This window comes from Camelus dromedarius, chromosome 1, assembly GCF_036321535.1.
Source record: "Camelus dromedarius isolate mCamDro1 chromosome 1, mCamDro1.pat, whole genome shotgun sequence".
Taxonomy (NCBI): Eukaryota; Metazoa; Chordata; class Mammalia; order Artiodactyla; family Camelidae; genus Camelus; species Camelus dromedarius.
This window is the reverse complement of record NC_087436.1, coordinates 6286911-6297219: the sequence shown is the minus strand read 5'-3', so window position 1 is coordinate 6297219 and position 10309 is coordinate 6286911.

Here is a 10309-nt window from a genome sequence, read left to right as displayed (position 1 = left end):
TGCAGAGAATTCAGTGTTCTGTCGGCACAACTCCTGACTGTCGGGCTCTCCAGGATTGCTGGAGAAACAGACCTCCCTTAACCCAGGCTCTGTGCCCAGGAGGACACTTCACCAACCTAAAGACATTGAGCCCAGGTGCCTGTGACTCACACTACCCTTTGGCAGCCCCAGTGGCACATCAGTGCCCCGGACACAGGTCGCCCTCCAAAGCCCTGTGGTGTTTCTGGGCTGTGGGTGAGGGAGGGGCAGCAGCACTCTGTGCTTTTCCCTGACCTCCAGCTCACAGCCCTTGGTGGACTGCATCCAGCCTCTGGCCCTTATCTCTGACCCCAACGGTGGATGCTGCTTCCTACTCTACCTCAGAATTGCTTTGCATGGCCCCAGCCCCAAAGTCGGCCAGCAGTGTGAGGGAAACCAGAATGCAGATTGGGGGCACCCTCTCTGGGTTCCTCTCTCCCCAAACCCCAGCTCCTTTGGCATCCCTGACTCCACATCTGTCTCAGACTGGGAGACCGCTGCCACTTTCTTGGGCACTTGTCACCCTGGACACAATTCAGAAGATGCCCACAGGAGAATTCCGAAGTGTCTGTGGGGTACCCCTGGTGTGCTTCCCTTTCTTAAGAATTCCAGCTGCTCCATGGTACTTGGGCTGGCTCTCCAAGGCCTTCAAAATATGGCTTCCAGGTTGTTCCAACTTTTAAAGTTATTTTTGGTGGAAGATGTCATTTACTGTAAGCTACACTGTTGGATCTGGGGCTCAAAACTGCTGAATTTTATCGCTGAATTTTAATTTCAACAATGTCTTTTTATCCTTTCTAAATATTACTTTAAAATTTCTATTCAATGTGTGCTCAATCATTTTTAATCCCTTCTCACCCTCACTTTGTTGCCTTTTGAACATTATAGATATAGTAGACAGTAATTTTATATCTGGATTCTAATTCTAAAATTTCTCTGTCTCTTTTTCTTTTTTTCTTTTCAATATTGGTGATTTCTTATATTCACCTCATATAAACTGATATCCATTTGTAGAAAATTTAAATTTGAAAATTGTTTCTTTTTTTAAATTGAAGTAGAGTTGATTTCCAATGCTGTGTTAGTTTCAAGTGTTCAAAAAAGTGAATCATTTATACATATATATGTGTGTGTGTGTGTGTGTGTGTATATATATATGTATATATTCTTTTTCAGATTCTTTTCCATTATAGGTTATTACAAGATACTGAATACAGTTCTCTGTATTATACAATACAGAGAGCCTTTGTTGTTTATCTTTTTTTTTTTTTTTTAATGGAGATACTGGGGATTGAACCCATATCTCATGCTTGCTAAGCGTGTGCTCTATCACTGAGCTACACCCCCAAGTTTGTTTTCTAAATCTGTGAGTCTAGCCTCATAATGGCTACCATAGCTTAATGTTAAATTCTCTTTAAAAAGATTTTTTTTTAATTTTTAAATTTATTCAGGGGGGAGACGTAATTAGATTTATTTGTTTGTTTTTAGTGGAGATACTGGGGGTTGAACCCGGGACCTCGTGCATGCTAAGCAAGTGCTCTACCACTGAGCTACACCCCCCAAATCTGTTTTCTGAATCTGTGAGTCTGGCCTCATGGCGGCTACCATAGCCTAATTTTAAATATCAAAGACAAAAATGTCCAAAGATTTGAATCCGAAGTAGCAAGCAGAATGTACCCCGATTATCTTTTTTTTAAGTTTATGGGTTCATTTTAAAGAATATTAATGAATAGCCCCTAATTATCTTTTAAGCCCTCTGTTAAGTATAGAAGGAGAGGGTGAAACAGATTCTGGACGGTTTGCTATAGGTGTGAGTCAGTAAGACTATTTTCAGGCTATTTCCTGACCCCGAAATCAAGCGTCCATGGATGTTTTATCCACCGGTGTTTTCTTATAGTCTCTGTAGAGAATGCCCAGCCATCAGCAACATCTTTGCGAGAACAAGAGCAAGTCTAGGAACCATCACTTCCTGCTGGGTATCAGGCACCGTGCTGAGTGCTTTACACGCACACGGTATGTAATTCTTCCAACAACCCTTGAACTAGATGTAACAATCTCAGGTTTTCAGATGAGGAAACTGAGCAAAATGAAATTTACTGGTGTGTTAGTTCCGACTGCTGTAACAAATTACCATAGATGGGGTGGTTAAAACAACAGAAACTTGTTTCTCACAGTTCCAGAGGTGGGGGGTCTTGAGATCAGCGGGCCAGCGTGGCCGGGCTCTGCTTGAGAGCCCTCCCCGCGGTTTGGGGACGGCTGCCTTCTTGCTGAGTCCGCAAAGGACACAGGGCAGAGAGACAGGAAGCACACCCTCTGCCTCTTCTTACAAGGGTGCTAATCCCACCACGAGGGCTTTACTTCGTGGTCTCATCACCTCTGAAGGTCTCATCTCCAAGACACCATCACGTTGGCCATCAGCGTCTCAACGTGAATTTTGAGGGACACATTCCATCTGTAACACTTGCCACGAGCACTTAGCTGAGACAAGAATAGTTTGTTTACAGATTCCTCAGCTCAGCTGAATTTAAACGCAGGTGTATTGTCATTAGCTGTATTGTCTGGTTATTTCTAGAGTTTTATAATTGCAAAGATAAAGCAAGGAGAGTCGCCTTTGAGATGGTGATGACCTCAAAGTTATCTTCATTCCCCAAAGAACCTCAGAGTAATGTGCTTTCTTAACCAAAGCGTTGGTTATTTCCTGTGGGAAATTGTGTTCTATTTAGAGAAACAGCATGTTCATTCTTATAAAACTATTTGATTTTTTCTGTGTGCTATAGTGCTTTGTATCTGTTCATCGTTTTAACTTCAGAAACCATTCCAGGCTTCTCACCAAAGCTTCTTGGCTTACAATTTTTGGCAACGATACACACTATGTGGTCACGGGAATCAGATGACTGCCTTTTGGAAACCAGTGTGATTTTACCCTACAGTGTGTCTCTCTGGGTGCAGAACTGGTGATGGCTTGGAGAAGATTTGGTTTCTTTCTGCCATTTGCCTTAGACAGTCCCTCCACCCCCAGCCACGAGGGGTCCTGGGTTTTCATTTTGTGGGTTGTGAATTGTAGTCTCTCCCAAATACTTTCTTTTGCCAGTATTTCCACACCATGACCCTGCTTTGAGAAAGGGGCTGGAATGCATAGGGCTGGGTAGGTGAGGGTGGCTGATGTTCACATTCTGTCTGTTCTAATCTGGTGGATGAAATGTCCAGGAGGATACAGATCACTTGTAAAGAGGGAAAAGGTACAGGGCGCCCTTACCTGATGTTGCTCTGAGTCTTCACACAACTTTTCACTCTATCTTTCCTATTTGGGCATTTTCCCCTCTTCTTCCTCGCCTGCCCTATTCTTTTTGGGTCCTTCCACCAGGGCATTGGTTCTCAACCATTAGCTTGCACCAGATTACCTGGAGGGCTTGTTACCCTTGTGAATGAAAAATACTGCAAGCCGTATCAGTAAACAAAGAATACTGAAGCTATCAAGTCATTAGCGGCTGCCGCCACCCCCTAGTGAGGACAGGCCTGCAGCCCGGCCTCTGCAGCCACTCACAATGGTGCATCCTGAGGGGACTCAGAATAAGAAAGGACAGGATACTGGCCCTAGATGGCTAGGTGCTTGTCAAAGGGATGAATTCAGTGAGCCCAAATGTTTGCTCCCTCCCATACACAGAAAAGCGCTAAATTCTTTAACTTGAGATGTCTGATCTTCACTTAACAAGTAATTTTGTAGTGTTCTGACTACTTAGTCTTTGTTGTAAAGCTCCTATAGATCCTAGCTCCTGCCCTACCTCTGGAACAGTCCCTCAGAGTGATCTGAGAGTCAGTCATCCCAGGCTGAGTCCTCAGAAATGTCCACCGAATAAAACGTAACTCTCAACTTTTAGGCTGTGCATTTATTTCAGTCAACGCCCTGCAGATTGATTCAGTGGGTCGGGGGTGAGGCTTAAGGACTGCGCTTCTCATAAATTCCCAGGTAATGTCGATGCCGCTAGTCCAGGGCCAGTGCTTTATCATCTTAATATTTTCCTTCATTCACTCATGGATTCCTTTGTTCTACATTTATTGAGCCATCACTGAGCTGGGCAGCACCTGAGACCCTGCGTGACCCCCACTGCCCACAGAACCCAGCTTTGGGAACTGGCATTTAGTGGGTCTTTAATAAATGTTAGGTTATTGTACAACCTACATTTCCCCAGATCACAACAGACAGCGAGTACCTAGCTCTCCTTAATGGGACTGACTCAAACTGTACTGATGCTCACCCCCTTCTGCAGAAAGCAAGACCTCTGGCAGCTCTCGAAAAGCACTCACACATGTCCCAGGGAGGCCTGGGCTTGTCACGCATGTGCTAAGAACCCAGTCAGATCTGGTTACCGCACGCCTGTCTCTCTCCTGGGTGTTTTCTGTCCATGCAGCTACTGAAGGGTGACCCGCTGCCCAGCCTGGGCTGCTGCTGCCTTCTCCAGGGTCCAAGCCAGGACCCCAGTGCCCATGCCAGGACCCCAGTGCCCCCCCCCCCCCCAGCTGTCAGCGTCTGCAAGTGAGGGAGGATGGGCTGCCCCTCGACCCTGCGTCCCATTTCCTTGCCTGGAAAGCAGTGTGTGCTACTGGTGCCTCAATGTCTCAGAAAAATACATGAAAGCACCTCTATCAGGGTTTGTCTGTGGTTCTCTCCTGGGGCTTGAATCTGTCGGGTGGGATACATGACATTAATGCATCCTGTCTTTTCTAATCGTTTCTCTGTCATTTCATAAAACATGCATGTGTGGTTTCCACACCCTTGCTGCTCAAACACGGCCTCTGTACCCTGTTTACCAAATTGAGACTTGAGGACAGAGTTGTGGACAAAGTAGAAAAGGCAGCTTAATTTCTTTGCAGGCAAAGAAGGTCATAGTGGGCTAATGCCTCTAAGACTGTGAGCCTGCTGGGGAGAGAGGGCAGTAAAAGTTCAAGAGTTCAGGGGGCAGAGCTGGTTTCCATAGAGATCACACACAGGGTAACAAAGTTTTGCAAAGTTGTCCTTGGTTTTGCAGATGCAGTTACCCTCTTCCATCTACTGGGTATGAAGCTCACCTCTGGCTCTGGGACTTTCAATATTCTTATTCCTAGAACACAGGATGTATAGGAAGGGGCTCCGTGCAAAAGAGCTCTAGAGAGAAACTTGTGCAGTTTAAAGTCAAATTGATAAATGCTTTTAGCCTTTTGAGCAGGCTGAGGCCTGGGACCTTCTGTTGCAGGCTGAGGGCTGCAGCTCGAACAATAGGATACAAGGAAATCACAAGGGGTCAAGAGGAGGGCACTGGAGGCAGGAGCAGGGCACTGAGCATGACCCCTGCACACAGGGGGTTGGGCAGACCACCCAAGCCTCCCTCCTCTCCAGCCCAACCCTGGTCAGAAAGAGCAGGAGAAAAGCCTTGAAACCATGATGCAATCAGGCAGCTGCAAACACCGTTGCAGATACCAGACAATCACCGACAACAACAGGGTCTTGCCCGGTCACAGCCCACAACTTGTCAGCTGTGCCGCACGTGTCAGAAGCACAGTGGGGGACACAGCTGAGTCTCAAGACAACCAGATAAGAATTACAAAAAGGACCCCAGATTTCCCTCTACCTACTTCTGTAATTTCAGGAGTTTAATTGTAGCTCCAGAACCTTCTTAATGGGCTAAACTTAGTCTAGGAAGGCTGGGGGCCTTTCTTCCTTTAAATGTACACTGTCTGCTGCTTATTCTTTCACACTGAGTCGCCTTAGGGGAGGAGAGAGGAGACTGTGGCTCTGTGCTCAGTTTCCAGCAAGGAGACCAGGGATTCAGACATGGATAGAAAATTACTGCTGCTTGGGGAGTGCTCTCCAAAGCCAAGGATGCCCTGGGGCCAGCGCATCTGTCCTGCCTTCTGTGTGTGTGGCAGGGGAGTGGGGCGGGAGGCTGAGAGTTCAGCACCCACGGCTGGACAGAGAAGCCTGGTTGTCTGGACGGGCCGGGGGCTCCGAGGAGGCTCCCGAGGAGGAACTCAGGCTGCCTCTGACTCACCTACTTCTTCAGTTGACTTCTTTCAGCAGAGACCATGACTCTGGCTGCCCTTGGGTTTTAGAACTAGGAAACAAATGCTGATTTTTTTTAACATTTTTTATTGATTTATAATCATTTTACAATGTTGTGTCAAATTCCAGTGTTCAGCACAATTTTTCAGTTATTCGTGAACATATACACACTCATTGTCACATTTTTTTCTCTGTGAGTTATCATAACATTTTGTGTATATTTCCCTGTGCTATATACAGTGTAGTCTATTCTACAATTTTGAAATCCCAGTCTATCCCTTCCCACCCTCCACCCCCCTGGTAACCACAAGTCTGTATTCTCTGCCTGTGAGTCTATTTCTGTCCTGTATTTACGCTTTGTTTTTGTTTGTTTGTTTGTTTTTGTTTTTGTTTTTTAGATTCCACATATGAGCGATCTCATATGGTATTTTTCTTTCTCTTTCTGGCTTACTTCACTTAGAATGACATTCTCCAGGAGCATCCATGTTGCTGCAAATGGCATTATGTTGTTGGTTTTTATGGCTGAGTAGTATTCCATTGTATAAATATACCACCTCTTCTTTATCCAGTCACCTGTTGATGGACATTTAGGCTGTTTCCATGTTTTGGCTATTGTAAATAGTGCTGCTATGAACATTGGGGTGCAGGTGTCATCCTGAAGTAGGGTTCCTTCTGGATACAAGCCCAGGAGTGGGATTCCTGGGTCATATGGTAAGTCTATTCCTAGTCTTTTGAGGAATCTCCACACTGTTGCCAAAGCATTACTGAAGAGAAAGAAAGAGGCTGGAGGAATAACTCTCCCAGACTTCAGACAATACTATAGAGCTACAGTCATCAAGACAGCATGGTATTGGTACCAAAACAGACATATAGACCAATGGAACAGAATAGAGAGCCCAGAAATGAACCCACAAACTTTTGGTCAACTCATCTTTGACAAAGGAGGCAAGAATATACATTGGAATAAAGACAGTCTCTTCAGCAAATGGTGTTGGGAAAACTGGACAGCAGCATGTAAAACAATGAAGCTAGAACACTCCCTTACACCATATACAAAAATCAACTCAAAATGGATTAAAGACTTAAACATAAGACAAGATACAATAAACCTCCTAGAGGAAAACATAGGCAAAACATTATCTGACATACATTTCAAAAATTTTCTCCTAGAAGAAATAAAAGCAAGAATAAACAAATGGGACCTAATGAAACTTACAAGCTTCTGCACAGCAAAGGAAACCAGAAGTAAAACAAGAAGAAAACCTACGGAACGGGAGAAAATTTTTGCAAGTGAAACCGACAAAGGCTTGATCTCCAGAATATATAAGCAGCTCATACGACTCAATAAGAAAAAAATAAACAACCCAATCCAAAAATGGGCAGAAGACCTAAACAAGCAATTCTCCAAGGAAGACATACAAATGATCAAAAAGCACATGAAAAAATGCTCAGTATCACTAATTATCAGAGAAATGCAAATCAAAACTACAATGAGGTATCACCTCACACCAGTCAGAATGGCTGTCATTCAAAAATCCACAAATGACAAATGCTGGAGAGGCTGTGGAGAAAGGGGAACCCTCCTACACTGCTGGTAGGAATGCAGTTTGGTGCAGCCACTGTGGAAAACAAATGCTGATTTTTATAACATGTATAGATCGTCTAACCACCCAGGAGTGAAACGAGGACCATACCAGTATCTGTTCTTCCCGACGGACGTCACGTTGGCTGCCGCACGTTCCATCGGTTTCCCGGGCAGCGCTCAGTCCGCGCAAACACTGCTCAGTTTCTGGTCACGTGGCAGAAACATCCTACCACAAACACAACGTTAAATAAAAGGAACAAAGATTCCCAGGGAGATGGGGCTCCAGGGAAGATTGCAGGAGATTTCTACGCTGGGAAAAGGGAGGGAGACTCTTCAGCCGGTGTGACAGCAGACAGAGAGGGAGGACCCAATGCAGTGAGATGCGGGAAGTTCGTCCCCTGGAAACAGGCCTGTTGGACACTCTCTCGGTCACCCGTGAGCCGGGGCTGTGGTTCTCAGCATCCCTTCGTAGAGTTGTAAGGCTAGCTCTGAGGAGACACAGAGTTTTCTCTGAAGTGCTTCTCCTACGGAAAGCAGATGTGGCGGCCCCGGGAAAAGTGTAGGTCAACGGGAAGAATGTCTTTAAGGAGCAAGTCATCAGGTGCCAGATACAGGTGCACATACTTCTATAAAACATAACACAATAGCTGCAATCTCTTTTTATGGTTTTCAAGACAGGTATGATGTAGAGCGCTGTTTAAGGAATGGTCAACGTCTTGGTGCCAGTTAAACATTTCTGAAAGAAAATTTCAAAGATGACAGGGCTAAGAGTTTTTCAGTGACAGGCCAGGCTAGCTGGCTGCTGCCCAGGCCCCGTGTGAGAGTGGGTGGCGGGAGGACTAGCTGATTCCACGTGACAAGCAGGACAGAAGTCATACCCAAGAACTGTGGCTAAGCCAGGATTAGAGCTCTAGAAGGGCTCTGGGTCCTAGAGGTCAGGAGGGTGGTGGGCAAGGGTTAGGGGCCCAGTGGGCAGGTCTGGTCAGCACAGAGCAGAGACAAAGCATCCATCTGTAGATCTGCAATCTGTAACAAGCCTAAGTCAACCACAGCAAGGAGGAGCTTACGACTTAGCTTTGCAGGGGCTGGAGGCCTTACCTATGCCTCCGAGGGGCAGGCCTGAGGCCGCAGCTGCAGGGAGCAGTACCCCTGCCATGGTGGACACTTGGGGAAAGAAGACTGTTCCGAGGTGGGAAACTTGGAGCCCTCCCCACTGTCGGATCTGGTCCTGGAGTTCTCCCAGATTGAAGGAGAAACATCCTTCCCACACTCGGGTCTCACCACTGGAAGCCTGGAAGGATTTAAAAATTATTTCCCTGCCAGGAAAACCTATGACTTATCACTTGACTGCAGAAAGGTGCTAATTTGCTCCTGAAACCGCCCTTTACCTTTCAGAAGAGCGCATCATAACCCTGCACGTTAGACGTTTTTCGAACAATGGATTGGGGGTTCCACCTCACACCCATTACATGGGAATCTCCGGGGAGCCGGCTGGGACCTAGGCATCTATCTGTTTCTGAAAGTTTCGGTGATTTCATTGTTCTTTAACCTCTTCACTGAATTTTTAAATGATGAAAGTATCATGAGCTCTTCACTACAAGTAAAAAAGATGGAAAAAAGGATTTGTTTTCCACTGTCTTTCTAGAAGGGGTTTAGCGTATGTCTACATGCTATAAAGAATATTCTTGTTTACCCACCACCTCTTTCAGTTTTATTAAAGGATAAGGTGCACCAGTCATAAATGGACAGCCAATGAACTATCCCCAAATAAACACCATCTGGGTTTAAGAGCATCACCACCAGCCCCAGACCCTGCCCATGTTTCTTCTCCACCATCACCTCCATAATTGTATCAAAATTCCCAGGTTATTCTAATGGTCCAGACCATTATCTTATGGTCTATTCTTCAATTTGTTTTCCCCAAAGATTTTTTTTTTTAGTGGAGAGAAAATATTTTAGGTATGAGGATTAGTGTATCAGTCACTCGGAGTTAATAACAGCCGTAACGATAACAAATGCTTTGAATGTTTTACGTGTACTCACACGGCAGAGCTGAAAATTCTATTGTGGCAACAGATTTTCGAACCATTAGTCATGCAAGGAATTTAGCCTGATTTTTCTAAAACTAAATGAAATTTTTCTCTTGAGTCTCATGATACCTGATGGTAGAAGGTAACTTTCTGGTCAATTTCAGCAGAGACCACGAGCAACATGTGGTCCCGTTGCCAAACACACCCAGGGAAGGAGGCTGCAGTGCTGGGGAGCCTGAGGTTGCTGGGGTGAAGGGTGAGGACCATGTCTGTTGGACCACTTGTGGACGATACATCCAGGCCCGAGTGAGGAAGCCAGCCTTCTGGTCATCTTAAATGCTGCCCGAGAGAACAGCCCGAAGAAACGAGGCGGTCTCCGTGGAACAGTGGGCTGCCGGATTCCAAGGCGCTGAGTGGACACCAGCAGCCAGCCAGGGAGACAGCGATCTTCAACATGATGGCAAAATGCCTCCAAAGGTCAGCTTTATACACCTGCCGCTCCCTGAGAGCCGGTATGCCCGTCCACAACAATGACAGTGGAGTAGCAGGAATGTTTCTGCTGATCTCACCCCTCCTTCCCCACCACCCTGTGACTCCGAAAGAGCTGGAGCCAAACTCAAAGTGGAGTGACTGTAACAGGGA